General features: G+C 42.9%; 1 protein-coding gene across 1 annotated transcript in view; it reads right to left on the reverse strand.

Annotated features, from left to right (window-relative positions):
- The window catches only part of LOC142483962 (protein inscuteable homolog), a 94,416-nt gene extending 74,334 nt beyond the window's left edge, over positions 1–20,082 (reverse strand). The window contains exon 1 of the mRNA XM_075583881.1: positions 19,869–20,082. The gene's annotated coding sequence lies outside the window, so the exon portion shown is untranslated. The remainder of the gene's footprint in view (positions 1–19,868) is intronic.
- Between the last annotated feature and the right edge of the window lie 2,701 nt (positions 20,083–22,783).

Genomic DNA, 22,783 nt, shown 5'->3' on the forward strand with positions numbered 1-22,783 from the left:
GGGTCCGTTAGGGGCTGCGGGCGGACAGTGGGGCCACCCGGTCGCCGGAACTCCGCAGCGGACATCTGGAAAGGGCGTCGCCATCTTGCAAATACTCGCGCATGCGCAATAGAGCATATGCCCATGCTCAGTGCCCCATTAGTTGCGGCAGCCATCAGGCAGGCTCCGCAAGGGACTACAAGTCCCAGCAGCCTCTGGGGCTACCAGGTGATGCGCAGCAGCTAATAAGGCTGAAGAATCCACAGAGCGCAGGATAGATACATTTGGCGCGGTTGGGAACATACTTTAGTCGGAGCAGGGACAGCAAGGGGTAAGGTAGTGTCCGGGTACAAGTGGCTCCCGGACTAGGCCAGGTATTCCCCCTTAGGTCCCAGCTAGGCCCCTGACACTGTCAGCTTGTGGCGCTATTGGGAAGGCCCCCAGAAAAAAAAAAAAAAAAACACGATTTTATGAGGGATTGCTGCTTTAAAACTGTGCATGGTATATTGGTGTTAAGTGCTTGTTTATACTAGAATAGGACCCTTAATGTTTCATTCAGTCATTATTACCAAGAATGTACGTGTTTCATGAAAAGGTTTAAAAATGTATTGTTAGGGTCTACAATTTAATAACGTCAATTTGACGTTCTTGATGGGGAGTTGCAATCCAAAATGTAAAAAGTGTAATTGGTTCATTCATGCAGTGTGATTTTAATGACTGTTCTAAGAAGCACGGCAGGGCAAGTAAAAAGAGATATTATTACACCCATCTAAACTAATTAGAAAACTGTACTGCTGATGTAGCTAGGGATGGGAAGAAATGACTAAGACCTCCTCCCTTATCCAAAGAGAGTTTGGTCTGTGCTAGTTTTCCAGAAAGGCGCAGGAAAATACAACTTGAATTTTCACAAAGCCGTGCTCTTTCTAATTATTAAAGCAATGTCTTTCCAGAAGCAAATATAAAAGAAGCCACGCGAATTAGACATTAATGTACCCAATACTTGTTCTACATTGTAGCTGAGCAGAAAATCATAACTTTGTTCATGTTTTTGTCAGTTTTGGGTACCTGTGTCTGTGTGAATGCGTGCGATGCGCCTGCATATAAAGTGTGAGTGAATGTATGTAAACACGGCATGTTCTAATACTGCATGTGTGTATATACAGTATGTGTCAAAGTAAAAAAAAAGTGTCAAGGTATGCAGGGTGTGTACAGGTGTTGTTTTCAGCATGAAAATATATCAATGTGTATGCTCAAAAGGGAGCTTCAATGCACATGTATGTGGATGACATAATCTTATATGCAGACAACCATTGCCCCTCTGACCTTGGACACGTACTTCAATCTGAATTTTCAAGACATGAAAACTGGATTTCCCAAAACAAACTGTTTTTAGACACTAACAAGACTGTAACAATGGTATTTGGGACTAAGGCAAAACATTGTCAACTACCAATAACGGAGCTAACTCTAACCCCATTCTAGCCCCCATCGCTAGTATTACAAATCTGGGCATAGGATTTGACTCCCATTTAATATTTGGGTTGCACATTGATAATCGGATATCCAAAACCTATGCCGAAAACTAGGTGTACTTTATAGGAATGAATCCTCCATAAGCCAGGTGGTCAAAAAGCACATTGCACAGCAGATGCTAATGCCAATTATAGACTATGGGGACATAATATATTGTACAGCAACCCAAACTCACTTTAGCAAACTAAAGACCCTCTACAACTCAATATGCCGCTTTTGGCCTACAATGTAACTACAACACATATCACTGTGAAATCCTCCATCACTTGAGTCCAAATGCAAAGTACATTTTTCCTGTCTTGCCTTCAAATACTTTCTGGGCACACTACCCACCTTTCTGAACAAGCTCCTCACCCCTGCCACACGCAGCACTTATCATCTGAGATCTGACTCCCAAAGACTGTTCACGTTCCCAAGGTTCAACAAAGAATTCTTCCGCTCTGCCTTCTGTTACCGTGCACCCCACAACTGGAACAACCTACTGGACACTCTCACAGCCACCCCCCGGTTTATGTTCTTTCAAGACGAAAACTGACTCACATTTTAATCTGGTCTGTAACTGTTACATACGCCTACAATATATATTATCTCTAACTGTGCATGAAAGGTCTTTAAATATAATGTATAACCATGTTCATTTAATGTAACCGTGTACTGTTATCGTACTGTAACTGTGCCCAGGACATACTTGAAAACGAGATGTATTACTTCCTGTTTAAAACATTTTTTATAAATAAAAAAATGTATCTGTGTCAGGTATGTGATTGTATGGGGGACAAGTTTCAAGTGTCGCAAACTAGAGCATTCCTCCAATAGGGCTGTAAAATGCACCATTTTTTTGTTTGTGCGTGAATATGCATCAATGTATTAAGATACTTTGCTCCATTTTGTGTCCCAATTTGCTCCACTTGCCCCATCAGGGATTCGGAGAGTGGTTAAAGGAGAACTCAGGGGGAGGAGAGAGTCACTGCCATATTATAATATAAACCCTTACAATTAAGGAAAGGGTGGCCATGACCAGTGGCCCCTTGGAAGGAAGGGGTTAACGTTTAAGGGAGGGTGGAGAAAAGAAGTTACATAAAGAGTTACTGTTCCTCCTCCGGCAAACCTCCAAGAAGGTTCACACCCCTTTTGCAGGTGAGGTAGGGTGAAAGTTGTGGTAAGATATTTATTGTTATTTATGTATATGTTCTTGTTTAAAATATATGTACAGTATATATATATATATATATATATATATATATATATATATATATATATATATATATATATATATATATATTTTTTTTAACAAGAGAATGAAAATGATGAAGTTAAGAATGGGTTATGGTGTGTTGTTTGGAGATCATTGTTTTGTCACAGCTGGAAGGGTGCAGACTTGTCCATTTTGCCCAGGTGGGTAGTTATCTGAATGTTAATGGGGTCAAGGGAAGTAATCTTTTGTCTGGGCCAGGTTTGGGGGGACTTGAGGCAGCCTTCCTAAGGGACCCGGTGGGGGTTTAAACCAAGAAGACTATGGGTCATGAGTGGTAGTGAGCAGGTTCAGGTTTACAGGTTTTAATAATCAAAGGGTACAAGGTCATGAGGGTTTTCAAAAGTTGCACCCATAACTGGTGCCATTTTCTTCTCTCTTTGCACCAAATAAATACACCAGATTTCGGTGGCATTAGCCTCTACTCCAAAAAGATCTGTGCCTAATGTAAGAAGCAAGATTGGGAAGATTCCTACATATGTTGCTGCCTACAAATTAATACAGATACTATGTATTCCCTCTGTATTTGGCTCAAATATCAACATTTCAAATATCAAATATACACCATTCAGTAGATGATTATGCTAAATAATACTTTGCTTCCATGCTACCATGTGCGGGTTTCTGGTCTTTCAGAAGCTTAAGCTGGTCATGTTAGAACTAATTTTTGTATTTTTAAGGAGCTAACTTGGGAAATATTGGCCATAAGGTAGGGCCAAGCAGGCCATTGTCTGATATTTTTGGCTATATCATTAAATCTGTGGCCGTTCCAAAGTGTAGTGTACTGTTTATTGGGTTTAGGCATTTGGGGGTTTTGGGGTCCGAATTGAAGATTGGACGCACTAAGGGTCTTCCTCCCCAAAAACTAAAGTCAGACATCAGACGTGGAAAATATATTTACTGTATCTCTTTGGTTTCTGAAATATATCAAGTGTAGGCGGAGAACAGCCTTAAAGTGGTGTTAGATGACCTCATATAGTAATTGCAAAGTTAATTAACAGATACCCATAAGTGACTGAATAAATTGTGTCTGAGTAAAATTAGCTCTTTAATTGCCATGTTTGTGGCTTGAAAGCAGCAGTTTTTAGCAGTTATTGGTGTTTACAAAACCAGTGCTTTCCCTAACCACGTGTAAATAAATTGTGACCGTGCCTGGTAAACGGGAGTGTTAGCAATACCTTGAAACCAGTGTATTCAATTGAATGGAAGCTGATTCATCATTAGCTCCCACATTCTCACAGCCGCCAGATGCGCAATAGCCGCGGCCTGGAAAAATACAGAGATTCCTTCCATGAATGCGATAAAAAAAAAAAAAGATAAACAAGGTCATGACAATGGATAAACTTACAGCATGCCTAAGACACACAACAGAGACACATAACAAGATATCGGACCCATGGATTACATGTAGATAGGATAGATTCCAACCCAAATGAATGAGAATAGGTCCTAGAGCTGAGCAACTTCCTGACTTCTCACCTCAAAGAGAGGATTCCGACCCCCTTTATAGCTGGCTGAGTCGAAAGATGGTGGCAAGATGACCCCCCATTTTATGCCCCCTCCCCTCACTCCCCATGGTATGTCCTCCCACCCATATATATTAAAATTAGTTTTTGGCAGAATGGTTGCACCTCGTCCCTCTTCCCCCATGACGGGGCTTCCCCCCGGCCACAAATGGGGCGTGCGGTGGAGAAGGGATAGGCGGACTGCATATCTAATCCCCTCCCAAGGTTTGTGTCTTTTTGTACGTTATATTATTGAAATATGTTATGTTACGTTAATATGATTTCCCCCTGTCGCTCTATTCTGTACCCCAAATGCGAAAAGTTCAATAAAAATTTTGTGATTAAAAAAAAAGCAGAATAATAATCCCATCTGAAAATAGGGGATTTTTTATTTGATCTATCTGGTTCTGGGATTTAACTAGTGGCATGTTTTGTATCAGTACTTTCTCATATTAGCAGCTAGGAGGATTTAATAAATAAACCTCTAAGAATAGGGAATAAGAGTGTCAGATTTGTCTGCGTAAACAATTTTCTAGAAAGCAATAGGATTTTTCACCCTGATAAATTATGGGGTTGTTATTGCTTTCATCAGTTTTGGAATTCGGAGATTTTTTTATGTATAAGACTTTGGGGGACGATGTAAAAATGTGAAAAAAGGGCAAAATCGTAGAAAACTAAAAAAACTAAGAAAAAGTCTAAAAATCCTACAGTAACTTGTGTAGCCGCCGATCGGCATCTACACGTGCGCCGACGAGTATTCTAAAACATGCCTTAAACTTGCTTTGGAAAATCTGGGGCTGTCACCAACAAGATCCAGGTACATGCCGGGTACATGCTGCAACATTTCAGTGACATTTCTGCAGAGACTAATGGCCCATTGTATTAATACAGCAGGGGTCCCTGGCAGTCCCATTTAGTTTGAATGGGACTGCCAGGGGCCCCCGCTGTTAATCCGATGGGCCATTAGTCTCTGCAGACATGTCACTGAAATGTTGCAGCATGTTCCCAGCATGTACCCGGGTCTTGTTGGTGATAGCCCCAGGTTTGTTTTAGAATACTAGTCGGCACTACAGTAAATGTATCTCAAAAGCCAAGGAGCAACGGCAACCCACCCCACATATGAAAATCATGGAAACCACCATTTGTTATAAAATCAGGGCCGGCTTGATGGCAGTGCCATTGGTGCCACTTCACCGAACCCTGCACTCTTCCCCACAACATTTAAACTGAATGCCGGGGGGAGAGGACGGCGCCTCTGCAAGTGCCGTTTACCTTCTCTCCGGAGACAGCATATCCTCCTTCAATCAGATGACGAGGCGTCGCCATGACAACGCGACATCGCATGACGCTGCGAAGTCACATGGCGACACTTCACCATGACAAAGCAAAGTAGCAGGACGGAGATAGCGCTCTGGAGAAGGTAAGAGGTCCCGGTAAAACCCTCACTGCACCAAACCCAGCAAAACTCGCAGCCGACCCTGGTTATATGTTAGTCAACACTAAGGCCGAGTCCATAGACGGACAGGCCGTGCTGAGCCGTGCGGACGCTCCGCGCTGAGCCCCTGCATCCTCAATGAGGATGCCTTGAGATTGGGCTCACGTGAGCGTCCGCAGGCGTGCGGAGGCTTTGGAGTTTTCAGCCGAGTGCCAAGCTGTTTTTCAGTGCGCTGTCGGCTGAAAACATCCAATCAGCCTGAAGCAGCGTCAACGTCACTGCGCCGTGACATTGACGTCAGTGCGACGCGGGCGATTGGCCCAGCGACGTCACTGCCCCGCCTTCAACCACCTCCCCCCGGCTCCCTTCGCACACGCTGGCTCGCCTGCAAGTCCGTGGAATCGCGCAGACTTAAGCAGGCGAGCCTCAGCGTTAGCGCGCCTCCGCTCTCCCCACCCCTCTATGGCCCGGGCCTAATACTCACACTTGTTGTGATGTGTGCAATTTTTGAAAGTGTATCACCACATTTCCCATGCTACCCAACATAGATCCAAAAAACCAAACATCCTAAGGAATGGATAGGGTATACCTGTCTCCTCTTAGCTCTGCAAAAACTCCGGACTACAGTACCAACACAAATGGAAGCTGCTCTAGGGAGCACAATGACAGCTGGATCTGTAATTCTCCGGAGTATTTATATGTGACATCTATTTTGTCAACTCAAAATCCATCAGTAAATATTGTGATTTGTCTACTTCTCCAAATATTGACGGTGGTTAAATAGCACATTCAGCCTGACAGGCAAGTACAAATGACAGCAGATGCGTCTTTGTTTTTAGGTGTGTATGTCAATGCAAAATAAAAATAGTCCTGACTTTCATACAGTATGTCATTTTTTTTTTTTTTATTGATGGACCGATCAGCTTTGCGGGTCCCAAGATATTTTTTTTTAAATTATAGGTTGGGGCAATTTATTGATAACAGATTTATCAATAACACATACCATTTTCTTCCTTGATAAATTTATTTTTGTTTTTGTCACCAGTCTTGCCCAAGAGTTTGATTTTGAAAAAATTTTTTTGCAACAGTTTCAGCAAAATGACTTTGATGAATAGACCCTGATGTACTGGGTTAGTGGTGCAAATAAGTACCTGAGCACCTTTTTTGGAAATCACGTTCAAACATTTACTAAAAATCTTGCCACAGATGTCTATGAAATTGTCGGAAGTAAGTTTTCTGGATGATGGAGAGGGAGTGGCTCAGTGAGTAACGACACTGACTGGCACTGAGAGTGCGAAACAGGGGAACCTGGTTCAGTTCCCGGTGTCGGCTCCTTGTGACATTGGGCAAGTCACTTTATCTCCCTGTGCCCCAGGCACCAAAAACATAGATTGTAAGCTCCATGGGGCAGGGACCTGTGTCTGCAAAATGTCTCTGTAAAGTACTACGTAAAACTAGCAGCACTATACAAGAACATGCTATTATTATTATTATTATGTTGGTCATTGAATTCATATCATTCTGCTTTAACAGCTATAACAAACCACTGCAACTCAACCAGCAGAGGATGCAAACAAATGAATTTCCGATTGTTCCATGATAATCCTACACACAATACATATTTTTCTATGCACTATATATAGCATACATTTCAAGGTGCTACTTTGAACTGGGTATTAATATCTAAGCGTTGTTGACCTTTCGCCAGCCTCGTGTGAATAATTATGACACATTTCAGAAAGATGCTAATTCTCTAAATGCACGTGCTGCATTACTACAACAAAGTGAAGCCTGTTTAAGGTCATTGTAAAAATAATTGATGTGAAACACAGTATTAGAGAGAATAATGTTCTTTTTTTTTCTATGGTCCTCATGAAGTTCAATTTCCCATTAAAAAAAAAAAAAAAAAACAAGTTTGCCCCTTTGGTATTTCAATATAATGGTTTTTTTTTATATAGCTGTATGGAAAAATTAATATTTCAATTATAAAGCTTTCATAAATATCAGCAAAATGCTGCAGACAATCCAGCCTATTAAGTTAGATGATTACATTAAATACCTTGATGAGATATATATAAATATATATATACTGCACACACACACGCACACACACACACACACACACACACACACACACACACACACACACACACACACACACACACACACACACACACACACACACACACACACACACACACACACACACACACACACACACACACACTAAAAAAAAAGTGACAAAAACCCTCCACAGTAAAGCATATAGCAAATGGAAATATTACAGGTCTGCAACCACTTCCACTGCAGCAAGGGATTCTGGGAAATGACATGCAAATGAGCACACAGTGCCACCTTTTGTCTCAAGCTCATATTACACGTGCAACCCTTAAGCCAATGCATGCTGCTTTAAACACAGCTTTTAAGCATAGGCTGGGGTGAGATGCAAAGCCAGTAAACCCACTCACAGTTTACTGGCTTTGCATCTCACCCCAGCCTATGCTTAAAAGCTGTGTTTAAAGCAGCATGCATTGGCTTAAGGGTTGCTCGTGTAATATGAGCATTTCTCCATTTTGGCTTTATTTTTGTTAAATAAATCATGACACGTGTAATATGTCATGTGCTGCTGTTCATCTGAGGTTGTATTTACCTAATTTTTAGACCTGCTAAGGAACAAATGATTGTTATTATGTCCTGATATGTAAAACCATAGAATTCAAAGAGGGTGTAACTTGGCTAACTCATATTTCTCTAGCTAGTCCAATAATATATCAATTCCTCCTCAATGTAAGACCCATCTGCTTCATGCCGCAAAGTTAACATCCTTTTAATGCCTGTTTTCCTCCGTTTTTAAATGCAGACTTAATAAAGCACATGTTATTTTATTTTTTTTATCTTGACCCACTCTTTTTGGCAGTGCACCATACACACTTTTTTGTATCTCCTTAATATTAATACTGACTGCAATTTGTTCTCCCTCCCATCCTCTCCCTAATCCTCTCATTTCATCCCTATTCATCTCTCCTCATCATCATCCGTCATCATCATCTCTCCCCCTCCCCATCAACGCTCCCCTCCCCATCATCATCTCTCTCCCTCATCTCCCCCTTCCTCATCATCTCTTCCCCTCCTCATCATCTCTCCCCCGTCCTCCTCTCCCCCCTCATCCTCAGCTCTCGCCCCCTCATTAGCTCTCTTAGGCCCAGGCCATAGAGGGGTGAGGAGAGCGGAGGCGCGCTAACGCTGAGGCTCGCCTGCTTATGCAGATGGAGGCGCTGCACCATTGAACAAGAATGAAGGCATTCACCCCATTAACCTGTTCCTGTTGTCCCCCATGTCATCGCGGGAGACTCAGGCCCTCCTGTTGCCAGCAGGTATGCACCACACAGAGACATATAGCCAGACCCCAGAACACTTTAGGGGGCCCGATCTGCGATATGGAGGGGGGGGGGGATAGATGGGTTATATATAAAAAAAACACTAAATATACAACATATACATGCACATAATGCATGAACCACACATGTATTACAAATACACACACTTATAAACAAACACACACACACTTACCAACACAGACACACACACACACACACACACACAACAAAATAGACACATACACCAACACAGACACACATAACACACACACACACACACACACTCACTTACCAACACACACACACTTATCAACAGACACACATGGGAGATGTACTGTAGAGAGGAGCAACTATGGAGTGCTACGCAGCGCCACCTGCTCCCCGCAAGTGGTTAAGCAGCCCTGTTCTCCTCCTCCCGGCTGCAGCTGTTCTGTGATCAGCTCCGCACTCCGCAGCGACATCCTCCACTCTCCTCCTACCCGCCCAAGCCTGTCTCTATCTGAAGAGAGACCGATGGGCCGCTGACAGGGGGGTGGGGAGAGCGGGCCCTCCAAGAGTGCGGGGCCCCGGGCTTTTCTCGGGCTATAGCTACGCCCTTGGTCTGTCTAATAAAATATGAGTATTGTAAACAACAGCACGGAGTGTGAATCAGGGGAATCAAGTTCAATTCCCGGCGTCGGCTCTTTGTGACCTTGGGCAAGTCACTTTATCTCCCTGTGCCTCAGGCACCAAAAACATAGATTGTAAACTCATCTGGGCAGGGACCTTGTCTGTAAAAAGTCCTATGTGCTGCGTACCGCGCGCTGTACTGTAAATGTGACGCGGTTTGAGTTCCATTGGGACACAAACGCTATATAAAATAAAGTTTATTATTATTTATTCTGTTGTTAAGCTAAATTTCATATAACCCTAATATATATATATATATAATTATATGAACAGAGCTGAGGTTTCTATTTTCACTGTAAAGCCATTCGTACCAAACATGGAATTATGAGTCAAATACATTATTTAATTGTCTCAATTGGTAATTACATTATTGCAATGTAATGGAAGTTACCATAATTACTTGTAGATGTACAAACAGGACAGCTTGCTTTTTTCATTTAATTTTATACCTGTGAAAAGTGTGAAATGCAGTGAGAAGCAAATGAAAAGGCTCATTTGTAACCAAATATACATTCAAATTAAAAACCACTTACATTAGCAACACCAAATATAAGTATTAGACCAGTTTTTGCTCTGAAACCCTCCAGTTAATAAGCTCTTGTAATATATTGTGGTTTGCAATTAGGAAAATTGAATTTAAAAAAATTAATTAAAAAAAAGTTAATAATCCGTTTTCATTAAAAAATAAGATATGCTAAAATGTGGGTTTGTAATATAATACCTTAAAGAGAGAAAAAAAACATTCTGCATCTTAATAAGGAATAAAGTGAACACAGAGTACTCACCAAATAGGTTCTTTATACTGCAAACAATTCCATTTCATTGGTAGCTCAGCAGTAAAATAATAAAAGAATGGGTTTACGGTGGATGAATTGAAAAGTATTGCACCCAAACCCTCCAGTGAAATTACTAGTACAAAACAATGCTGCAAAGTTATGTGAGGCTAAGAAGGACAGGGAGCCTTACCTGGCTACTTAGCACATGAAACATTTACTTGTAGCTGCAGCAGATGTAAGGTGATAGCCGGCTTTTCAGCACTACCTGTGCTATTCCCTGGGGGACTGCAGGGCACCATGTACAATGGGAAAGGTCACACAGCTAAAAGTATCAAATAAAAAGGGAGGACACTGACATTCTACAGTACTGAAAGCAGGAGAAGAAGCAGAGCAGACCCAGCCAGTCTGGCAAAGAAAGCAAAAGCACCTGAAACAGGTTGAAAACCTCTGGAATGGAAGGTGGGCCCGAGTGATGACTATTCCTAATTCTTCTTTAAAAAGGCACCTTAACCCCATCATTGCCATGCAACACATCCATCTACAATTCATTGTTCACACCATATGTGGTGCCAAAGACCATCTGGTCCGTGCATTGAGTTTCTTTTGAATTTTTAATGCCGCAGTCAGGGATCTTTCTGAGCCTACCCCCTTAAAACATGTGAACGGAAAGATACTGTATGTTGAGATGGACAGGAGTGATGTGTGTTAATACAAATAAAGGGATTCATTCTGTAAGTTGAAAGTAGTAACAAAGGAGGAGAGGGAGTAGATGGTATGATACCTTTCATTGAACCAACAAGTAGTTCATATGTTGCAAGCTTTCTAACTTTCCAGGGTCCTTCATCAGGTATAAAGTGTAAGTTTAAAACAACAGCCATGTATAAATGTACGGTATATAAAATTAATGTACTTACCTACTGTAAGTAACGCATTTTAATATTGTATAGCCTTTGTAATTGGGTCATTCCCACATACCAAGACATATGCCCTGTACAGCATGTGTGTACAGCTTTTGATCGACATGTATATTTTAGAGATCTAAGAAAAAGCTGCTATCACTACAATGATGAAAAGGTCATGACTGGTCAGATGATGTTTCAGGACCATGCAGCTAGGTCCACAAAGCTCAGTTAAATCAGGGTTTATAACGTGACATTACCTTAAATAGGAACTAATGTTATCTGAACCATTAACATGGTTTCCCCAGAGCTAATTATATGCAAAAACAACCTCTGAACTACATCTGATTTGCTTAGGCTTAGAGACATGTTATTATGCACGACGATGCGTTACCTTCTGAGAACGTCACGTATAATAGCGTTGGTGCCCAAAATAGGTATTTTGCTGTAGTGGAGAGAGAGTGAAGATGTGATGGAAATAATGCTACTGTATGTTATTTAAATGATGTCTAACTGTGGTGTTGCACCCATCTAGGTACTGCCAAAGCCCTATTTCAGTGTCTGGATAGGCATTACGCCAAGTTTAGGTATAACTTAAATAAGGTCATGTTTAGTCCCCGCGTTAAACTTACCGGATTTTTGTGGATATGCAATGTTAAAAAAAGCACCTCGCTTGCATATCATTTGTATGTCATTACCACTAACGTTCGTCATAGTTAACACTATGGTCGTAACGGGAGAAAGCAAGGCTTAACGTTATGTTACTCTCCTTTGGAGATACACCGTTAGTGTTAACATGGTTTTAAGTGTCTTAACAGAGCTTTGTAGATCGTGCCTTTGGTCTCTAGAACACAGTACTGTAGAAGCGGTCGTACCATTAATCTATAAAGTGCCCGCATTACTGTACCTCTCTTTTCCTGCTGCTCATACCTTTTCCTATACAACTAGGCTTTCTGCTAGCTTTCCCCATTGCACTTAGTTGCATTAATGTGTAGGTGGCATACTCTAATACACCGAAATAAGTAATCATTTTCTTTACCCCTTCTGGAGTGTCAACCTTGTCGCAAATTTTTGTGTCATCTGCCAAAATCCATCCTTTCCTTTCCAGGCCATGTGTAATGTCATTAATAAGGGCATTAAAGAGTGTAGGTCTGAGTACAGATCCCCGAGGTCACCTTCCCTTCTGAATAGACTCCAATTACCACAACTCTTTGTTGATGATCCTTTTACACATTTCTTATCCATCAACCACTTTAGAACACCTTAGGCTGAGTCCATAGAGGGGGAAGCCGCGCTGAGCCGTGCGGACGCTCCGCGATGAGCCCCGTCATCCTCAATGAGGATGTCTTGAGAGGGGGCTTCCGCGAGCGTCCGCAGGCGTGCTGAGGCGCAGGGATTTTCAGCCGACAGCCGAAACTGTTTCTCAGCGCGCTGTCGGCTGAAAAAACCCAATCAGCGCAGTGACATCTACATCTACAGCTACTGCTTCATCCTGATCTATTACCTACAGTATTACCGGACTTTTCTCTACTTGCAGATTTCTAAAGCGGGACTGCATTTGCCCTCCACCAATCATCTGGAACTGGACCTAATAATCAAAACTAGTTCAATGAGGTGTTACATGCACCTTCCTCAGCTCTTTTAATGTCTTTTAAGTCCCAACTGTTGTAAGACCCACACTACTAGAAAAGGTCTCACGGTCCCTCCACCGATTCACATAAGTCATATTGTTGTTAATTGCAGGCAAACTGCTTTATGGGGGAACCTGCTCCAGTTAGTAATTAAGTTAATATGATCTCAATATTAAAAAATATTGGGTAAGACGGGAATCTACAGACTGCTTGCATTAACTTCAGTACCAGGTAAGTTTCTATCACTAAACACATACTGTAGATACATGGTTTGTGGCTGTCATTATGTAAGATAGAAGGTGTGTGCTTGATAAATGAGGATATTCTTTTAACACGACCTACGTTTTGCATTATGCTCCTTTGTACCGCCGTGTGGGGAAGACGCACGGTGGAGTTGCATGTGGAACTATTGTACTGTTCCTGGAAAACACAGAGGCCTGTTATTGACTTAATGTTAACCTAAGTTAACGCCTCAGTAAGTGCTTTCGGGTCTCTTCAAAGGTCCCTAACACAGTCAGAAATGGCATTGCATTAACTACAATGGTTGTTAGGGCTAATGATATGCAGAATAGGTGTTCCTCTCCTGACCATTCCTATCTACTTCTTCATTGGAAGGAACATATTGGAACCTCATCCAGTTCTATTGTTGTTCGTTGAATTGAGTACATCCCATACCTTATTGAGCCCCATATCTCTCCCTCAGGGAGACTCTACTATCTACAGAGGTCCGTTATAGTCAACGCAGAGAGACTACTGTACTTTATTAGTGCCAAGTGACTTGTATACCTCGCCAAACACACCTTTATTCAATATGTGAAGAGCTACCTGTGCACGAAAAGGAACATATAAGGCATATATGTACATTTAAATCATTTGAATATACTTTGCATATCCAAATAAGCATAAATCCCAGGTATTTCATCTGTTCCTTTTTGTACTTGGTGTATGTTTGGAAAGGCATACAAATACTTAGTACTCTATTTTATTACACTTCGTTCCCCTCGCCCCTGCCAGTAGCCCTGTCCCCGTCCTTTCTCCCCGTGTGCCTCCCCCCCCCCCTCACTCTGTCTGTCTCCTTTACGGCCGTTAATTATTTTGGTAATGCTCCGTTATTAGCATCAAGTTAACGGACCTACGGAGATCTGGGCTCAGAATGAGAAAACAAACCCGGGGAAGTCCGTTTAATTACCATGTCATCAGGCTAACACCCGGGAGGATCTATTTTTGTCCCATTTGTACAGTACGTACTGTAAGTAAGTTGAATTAGGCAATTGAAGCAGTTGAGATTAAATAACTGGGACTTGTCCCTAGACTTTTAGGCAATGAGTGCATTCATGCTGAAATATACTTTTTATATTTAGTTATGAACAAGTGGCAACTATGAAGATTATATCACAGAGAAAAGGAAACCTAGTGTACAAGCACTCTATCACAGCTGATTGTATAATGGATGTATTAAAATACTTTATTTGTACCAATAAATAAAAAAAGGGGGGTTAAAATAAAACGTATGTCAAACAGTACGTGACTGTCATTGGTAACATAACTCTGGTAAGTTAAGTTGATGAACCGTATGGAGATCCCTAATAGATGTTCGGGATCTATTGCTATTATATAGCAGCTACCTATAAGTATAGGAATGGGGCCGTCATGAGGCCACTGTTTAGATACCGTCCTGTCCCCTTAGGGACTGGGTCAGAACATATGTTAATAACTTGCAATAATGCGTTAGTGATCTGTGGCAAAGATGCGATAGTAGTGACAATCACTGTGACCACCTAGTAGGTTAGTACATAGTCAGTGTATAACCTCCCTGACTTCTTGGTAAGTGATAAGTTTATGCTGATAGCACTAGAGGCAGACCCATGTTAGGGTTATTCCCCACACCCCCTACTAGCCTATAGGGTATTGTAATGTGTACTTTGAGATAGTTATGTATCCCTCTCAGCTGTGCGGGTGTTCCTTGTACAAATAGCAACTATGAAGATGTTAGGGAATTTAACCAAATATAAATGGTTCTGTGAAGCTTTCTTCGACGTTCTTGACTTTGGATCACGTAGTAGAATGTACCTGTGGTAAGTCCACCTTCTAAAATCTCCCCAAAATGTATAATAGCAAACTATTGTAACATACTGCTAACAGGCCTCCCGGTTTTAGGACATTTGACCATTGCTGTTTCGCCATGACCAAATGACTGCCGGTGTTTAGCCGCTGCTCACCTCGCCACCGGGATCTGTCACTGCTATCCCCAACTTTAAAAACCCTATCCCTTTACCCTAAGCCCCTACCCTAACCACAAAAACCACAAAATGTAACTCCTTACCCTAAAACTAACCCCCAACCCTAAAACTTACCTTTTTGCAAAAGGGTGTCACAGATGCTCACTCCAACCTGGACTAGACCGCAGGGCCGAGGTGGGAATGTGTATGACCGCCGCCCTACAACCACGGGGCCAGGTCCGGATAGCAGAGTCAGGGACGTGAAGCCGGGTCAGGGTAGGAGAGTGTAGGTAGGTCAGGGCACTTGCCGTGGTCCGGGGTTGGAGAGAGAAGAGTAGTCGTTGTCCGTAAGCCGTGGTCGTGGAGCGGAGAGTGTGGGAAACCAAACACGAGCCGAAGTCCAAGGATATAGAAGGGACGGGTCAGGTACAGGTAGGGGTCACAAAAGATCAAAACAAGGTCCGGATATAGGCAAACTAAGGCTGCAATGAGCACAGTGCATAAATAACGGTTTATGCTCAGCAACAAGAAGAGGGCTGAGTGGGTATATGTAGGGAGAGGAACCAATGAAAAGGAAGCAGGGGGGAGTGCTCTAGATGTAAGTAGAGAGCTGATAGGAGGGAGTTACCTGCAGCTCAGGTGTAGCACAGCTGAGGGTGGTCCTGACATTAGACGCCGAGCAGCGTGCACGTGCAGGGAGTGCGCGGTGGGTGCGCCGCTGCCATGGTTGTGTCTATGGTGCCGTTGCAGGTGCGCGTCTGGGAGGGTTGTTTGTTGCGCCGGTGTGGGCGCAGAGGGAGGAGTCCGTGCGTGTCCCCGGGTGGCTGGCGTGATGCGCCGGGGGTGTGTGATCCATACGCGACCCTGACAAAGGGGCCGATGGCGTGGGTTCCAGCAGCGGAGTGGCTGCGGCGGAGGGTTCCTCTGCGGTGAAACGCTGGGACAGCCGCAACCAAATTCCGGACCTCCCTGCCTCACAACTTTGTCCTTTGCAATCAATACAACATTCTGGTGCTAGAATCATTTCACTTTCTCCCAGAAAAGTCTCTGCTGATCTCCTCCTTAAATCCCTGGCTTCCCATCGATTTTTTGATCACCCACAAAGTTCTCCTCCTTACCTTCAAGGCTCTCCACTCATCTCCTCTCTACATACTGTATCAGCTTTTATCTCTCACTTTTCCCCTACTCGTCTCCTGTGCTCTACCCACAACTGTCTCTTCTCCACCCCTTTCACCTCTACTGCTCTCTCGCCTTAAACCTTTTTCCTTCACTGCCCCATACCTGTGGAACTCTTTCACACTGTATTCACCAAGTACCTTCTCTCCCCACCTTACAGACTAACCTTAAAACACACCTCTTAAATAAAGCACTCCAATAGCCTACAGCACTGGTTTTCTACCTTTTTTTGGTTAAGGAACCCTAGAATTAGATGGTGACATTCTGGGGAAGCCCAACCCTCTCCTCCCTCCCCCCTGTCCCTCTCCCCCCTCTGTCCATCTCTCTCTCTTCCCCCACTCACACTCACACTCCCCCTCTCTCTGTCCCCCGGTTACACTCCCTCACCCCCCTTACGCTCCATCCCTCGCTCTCTACCCCTCTTCTCGCCTTACACTCCCTTCTCCCCTTACACTCTCTCCCCTTCTCTCTTCCTCCTCACACACTCTTCCCCCTCACACGCTCTCCCCCCTCACACGCTCTCCCCCCTAGTCACACGCTCTCCCCCCTAGTCACACATGCTCCCCCTAGTCACACTCTCCCCCCTAGTTACACTCTCCCCCCTAGTCACACTTTCCCCCCTCTCACTCTTCCCACCCCTTACACTCTTCCCCCCCACCCCTCAAAATCTTACCCCCACCCCTCACACTCTTCCCCTAACACTTTCCTCAACCCCTGACACTCTTACCCCACCCCTCACACTCTTCCCCCACCCCTCACATTCTTGCCCCCACCCCTCACACTCTTCCCCCCACCCCTCACACTCTTCCCCCCACCCCTCACCCTCTTCCCCCCACCCCTCACACTCCCCCCTCTCTCTTGCCCCCTTACTACGCACCTTTGGGCAGCACGCCGATCTACAGCTCCTTCCTCCTGTCAGCCAGAAGTTGAATGCGACTTCCGGTGTCGACAGGAGCAGGGTGAGGAAGGATCACATAGACCGGGCGGCTGTTGTTGTGCTCGGGAGCCGCTGGGTCACTACTGCATGGGGTGTCACTGCGCTGCCGAGCCTGGGACAGCTGGGAGAGTTGTCCCCCTGACGGCTGTGGAACCCCTAAGGTGTGCCCGCGGAACTGAAAACCCACCCTGAAAATGACTGGCCTAGACTCATGGCTACTGTGACACAGCCACAGTCACTCCTACCAATTTCTGCCATCGACTCCACTTTTTCCCTCACCTCCTGTCTCTGTAAATCTCCCATCATACCACTTAGATTGTAAGCTCTCCAGGGCAGGGATTTCTTTTCCTATTGTCTGATCTTATTTCTTGCACTTATTGTACTATAATTCCCTGTATTTTATTGTCTCTCTTGTAAAGCGCCAAGTACAGCTGTGGGCGCTATATAAATAAAGATATACATAAATTAGAAATCAGATAAGAATGCGAAGACTCAACATAAATAGATCTTTTTAGGTTTAATTTCTCCGGATAGTGAAGCACATGCAAAAGTTACCAATTATTTATTTACGTCAGCAAACATTTTCCACAAAATGAATTCTAACCTCAAAAAAGATTTGTCTGGAACAATTATTTCAGTCTACTTTAAGTGCTTTACCCACAGACACCAACTTAAAAGGATTTTTGGAGCCAATATTATAGCATATAATATTATAGCATCCACTTTCCCAGTGTTACTTTCTATGTTGAAATATAAAATGCTGAAACATGCCTTAATGAAAGCATTAAAATAAGTATTTTGTAAAAAAAAAGAATATATATATATATATATATATATATATATATATGACTAATTAATCTAATATCCTTATGCTCAGCTGCTCATTGTCGACAGCCTTTGGCTGGAATTCACTAAGCACCAATGCAGGGTCTAGTGACTTGAATGGCAGTTAACACTGTACAGCACAACTCCTGCTTCCCAAACATGTGCACATAGTTTCCACTTCAGAGACCAGAAGTTTAATTACAGCACAAGGGCACTTAGATAGAGGCAACACCCTCGTACAATGTAAGAATTTCAGATGTTGTGTTGCTAATCCAAATCCTTACGTAAAATGCAACAACACATTATTGTTCACCAGCAGACAAAGCTTCAGTATACAACTACTAAATAATTTCCAACAATGAAACATTGTCCCTTCACATGCATTGCACATTCATTTATGTGGAGTTGTGAGCGGTATAGGTTGGCAATGGCAACTAGCTGGAATCTAACCCTGGAATGTTACGTCAACAGCATCAAAAACAGCAGTGTCTAACTTGCACCATATAAATTAACATGTCTCACTGTAGAATCAAACTAAGTTTCTCTATACACTTTCAATTTTACAGATAATATAACTTAAGATAGTCCAGACATGCAAAGGCTGCAAAGCTAATTACTTGTACGGTCCATTCTCGACCAACGAGGCTATCAAAACCTTGGCGCACAAAGTGTAGCTTGCCCCTCTTGCAAAGAAGGTGTTTTCTCAGTAATAATAAACGGAAACTTCCTTCCTTACTCTTGGGGTTTCTATATTGATGTCTACAGTTAGTCAAAAACCATTAGGGGCAGTTAATAAACTAGCTGCAATTCTGACCAATTGTATATTAGGTTATATTGTCTCTTGTTTAAATAGAAGATTGCTTTAATGTTAATCGAAAAGTGGCGAAAATTTTAATCAAATTAAGCAAATGTTTGAAAATTGGAGAATATTCGCAAATTTATTTTACAAATTTGAATATAGGCAAGAATGTTTTCATTTTTCTGAATTTATTTTTGTGGGGGGTGAAACAGAATTCCATCACATCCGCTCATCTCCGCTTAAGATGTGTGTAAACTCTACGTCAACTCATTGAGCTGTTAAAAAATATTTGTCTTGGCAAACCCAAGGAGTAACGCAGGTTAATGCACTATACAGTACTTTCAGACTGGCCTGTCGTATGCGGAATTAGGAGAGAGATTTCTTGGGGGCCCTCTCATAATTATATTCATTCCTGTGCTTCTTGCTACTGTTATGGTCAGTTGACTTTTCCATAATCGATAAGTCACCCTTCTGAATGAGAAAAGGCTTTTTTCTAAGAGTGCTACAAGAGCACGACCCACGTGTAGCCTTTGTGCTGTTCTCAAAACAGCATGCAATTTGTGTGATATTTGCTGCCCTTCTGTACTACAAAATATGGCAAACGAATGAAATTGATTGTATTAAGTTGCATTTGACACAAACAATAGGAAATACTGTAGCTAATCCGCCACCGACTTCACAAGGTCTACTTGATGTATTAAGCATTTGATGTTATAGATTTGAATAATAGGGGTAGGGCAAATTTCTTCCCTTATGACAGCAAATGAATTGACAGGCAGCTCCTTACTGAAAGCTGCCAAGATGTCGATATTTATCTGGCTCCAATTCAAAATGAATTACTGCAGCTCGTACTTACCTAATGTCGAAGACGTCTCGTAAAACAGACCATTTTCAGGGAGCCGCAAAGCAAAAAGTAGGAAACTTTCCCAACACAGTTGTCGACAGCTGAAAGCCTCGCTCCTGCTTTCTTGACTGCTTCAAGAGAATAAAAAAAAAAAAGACCTCATACATTTGTTCACAAGACTGTGTCCTTCTGCGAGTCAAATACTGCATAGTTTCAGTTAGGCATGGGTCCAAAAAGACATGGAATTATTCTATTTTTGTCTACCATCACAGAAGAAATATTTTTTTTACAGATTTGTGGTGAGGCCCTAAATTTTAGTATGGTGGTCAGGCTTTGAGGGCTGTAATTAAAGACCTTTTCTAAAAACTAAAAAAACATGTCACAGGAATAGAATGCAGAAGTGTAACAAAAAGAATAGCAACCCCCCTTTTTAGAAAATAATATACAAACATAATGGTACTGTGTGATCCACTTTTACAGAGATTGGGGAATGACACAATTTGGTTTGGTTGTGTTTCTAATTTTCCGTGGAAAACCCATGAACGTTCTTTGACTAAGTTTCATTAAGAAAAATATAAGACTAAACATTTGATTTACCAACCGTGCAGTGTCTAGAATGCCGCTGTTTTTATTTAAGACAGGTGTTTCCTGTAGGCATTCCGTCTCAATTCTTCTAACACGAGCTCTATAAACATTTATGTCTTGCATATGAAAATTCATCTTGGAATACAGACTCGGTGCCTCTTCCATTCCCAGCTTTATTTTCCTTTCAGTAAGGTGAAATCCTGTGGTTTCCTGCAATAAAATGCTCCCAGAAGCTCTCGAAAAAATATACAACAAAAGCATTTGAAACCAAACTGAAATTGAGCTGACGCTGTTACTATGTTCTCTGCAGAAATATGTAGGAAATACAGTTCAACCCCCTTATAACGCTGTGCTTGGGGTCCAATGAATGAAATCGTGTTATAAGCGGATCGCGATCGAAATAATGTAAAATTGTATGCATTTTACAATAAAGTATGTAAGATACCAATACTCGTGTTGCAGCGCGTTATAAGCGGATTCGCGTTGTAACGGATCGCGTTATAACGGGGTTGAGCTGTATAAAGGCAATTGAAACAGGTTATAATAAAATTGTGAACCAAAGCTCTAATCCTGCATAGCTAAAAACTATAGAATACATTTACTATACTTATTGTGATGGCAGTGCAGCATTTATATTTATATTTGAAATATGCATTATTATGAATGTTCTCCCCTGTCGGAAATGTACGCAGAGTGTAAAACACCGAAGACGTTTTGTTTTAGGAGAAATAAACGTAGGCTTTATTAGCAAGCAGCTTTAAACAGAAAACAGCATCATATCAGCAAACAAAGTTAGAGCAGAAAATAAGAACCATGCCTAACCCCATGTAGGGGACTGACTAAGTCCAAGGAGAGGTAGGCACCTGTAGGTAAAGTGCTCTCCCCGTCAGTCCAGGGTCTGTAGTAGTGTCTGTGGGGTGATAGCTCTGGGAGGTTCCAGGGTCCGATGCTGACTGTAATAGTCTCTCTTCCCCATGGATCTCTCTAGCAGCACAGACGGTCTCTGTGCTAGAGATCCCTTGTAGTCTGTGCAGCAGGCTTTTAAGCAAGCTTGATGAGCCAGGTGGAGACTGGTCAATTAACTCCTGCTGAAATTAACCAGCTCTTCTGGACTGCTGGACTCATCAGATCAAGACAGGCTTTATTTTTTTTTTACACCTTTTAGACAGGGGAAAGGCTGTGTCACATCCCCCTTCTATTAATCAAAGGTCAAGATGCACTAAGCTCCGTTAGGATGTTTAACCTAACATTAACATAAAGTAACGCCTATCCACTAAAAGGAATTACCTAACTTAACGCTAGTACTTGAAATAACATATGGTAAAGTTTTTCCGGACGCAGTTGCTAATAATATGCAAAAAAGGCGTTCCCCTTAACATCGCATAACCCTTAAAGGCCGTTCAGGTTAACACAGGAATAACTCGGGTTAACCTGACGTTATTTAGGTCATACTTGGCGTTATACTTGGTCATGGTGGCGTCATACTTGATCATGGTGGCGTTACTCTCATCCAGCCCCTGAAATTTGGGTTTTGTTGGAGGGAGAAAGAAAGCGAAAAAAAGAGAAAGAAAGTGGGATGGATGGAGAGACTATTTTATTACATTATACAACAAAAGACAGAAATATCCATTGTGACAAAATACATAGTTACATACTTCAATGTTAGTATTCTCATGAGTAAGGGTCATTTAGTTAAACCAATTGGCCAAAGCATTATAAGCCTGCAGCCACGTCACAGAATGACCAGTATGCAGCTCCTAACACTACCTGGGAACATTCCCAGTTACCTCTGCAGTGCAGGGCAGGGCCGCAGATAGCTTTCCCGGGGCCCAGGACAAACGTTTCCACCCCCCGTACCCACGTATCGGCGGCCTTGCGAGAACCCACCCATTTTCTCTTAGGCCTGGGACATAGTAGGGTGAGCAGCGCAGGGTGAACATTATCCCTATCAGCGCGGCTTTAGAGGGCGCTTCCGCACGCTTCCGCAGGCGTGCGGAGGTGTGTGGAAATGCAGGAGACAGGCAAATATGAAATTTGCCGCTCATGCAAGCGCAGGGCCGGTCACGTGACTGCCAGAAGCCAATGGCAGTCCGTGACGTCAGCGCAGTGACGTGGCGCCCTAGCCCCGCCTCCCGGCCCGCCTCCATGCCCGCCTCCCGCCCGGCTCCCACCCTGCACACAAGCGCGCTCGCTGATGCTCATGCAGGGACAAGAAAAATCTCCTGCATGAGCAGGTGAGCATGAGCGTCAGCGCTGCCCAGCGCCGATCAACCTACTATGTCCCAGGCCTTACACTCCCACCTTCTCACACACCTCCTCACTCTCACCCCTCTTCTTACACT

This window comes from Ascaphus truei, unplaced genomic scaffold (assembly GCF_040206685.1).
Source record: "Ascaphus truei isolate aAscTru1 unplaced genomic scaffold, aAscTru1.hap1 HAP1_SCAFFOLD_402, whole genome shotgun sequence".
NCBI classification, from domain to species: domain Eukaryota; kingdom Metazoa; phylum Chordata; class Amphibia; order Anura; family Ascaphidae; genus Ascaphus; species Ascaphus truei.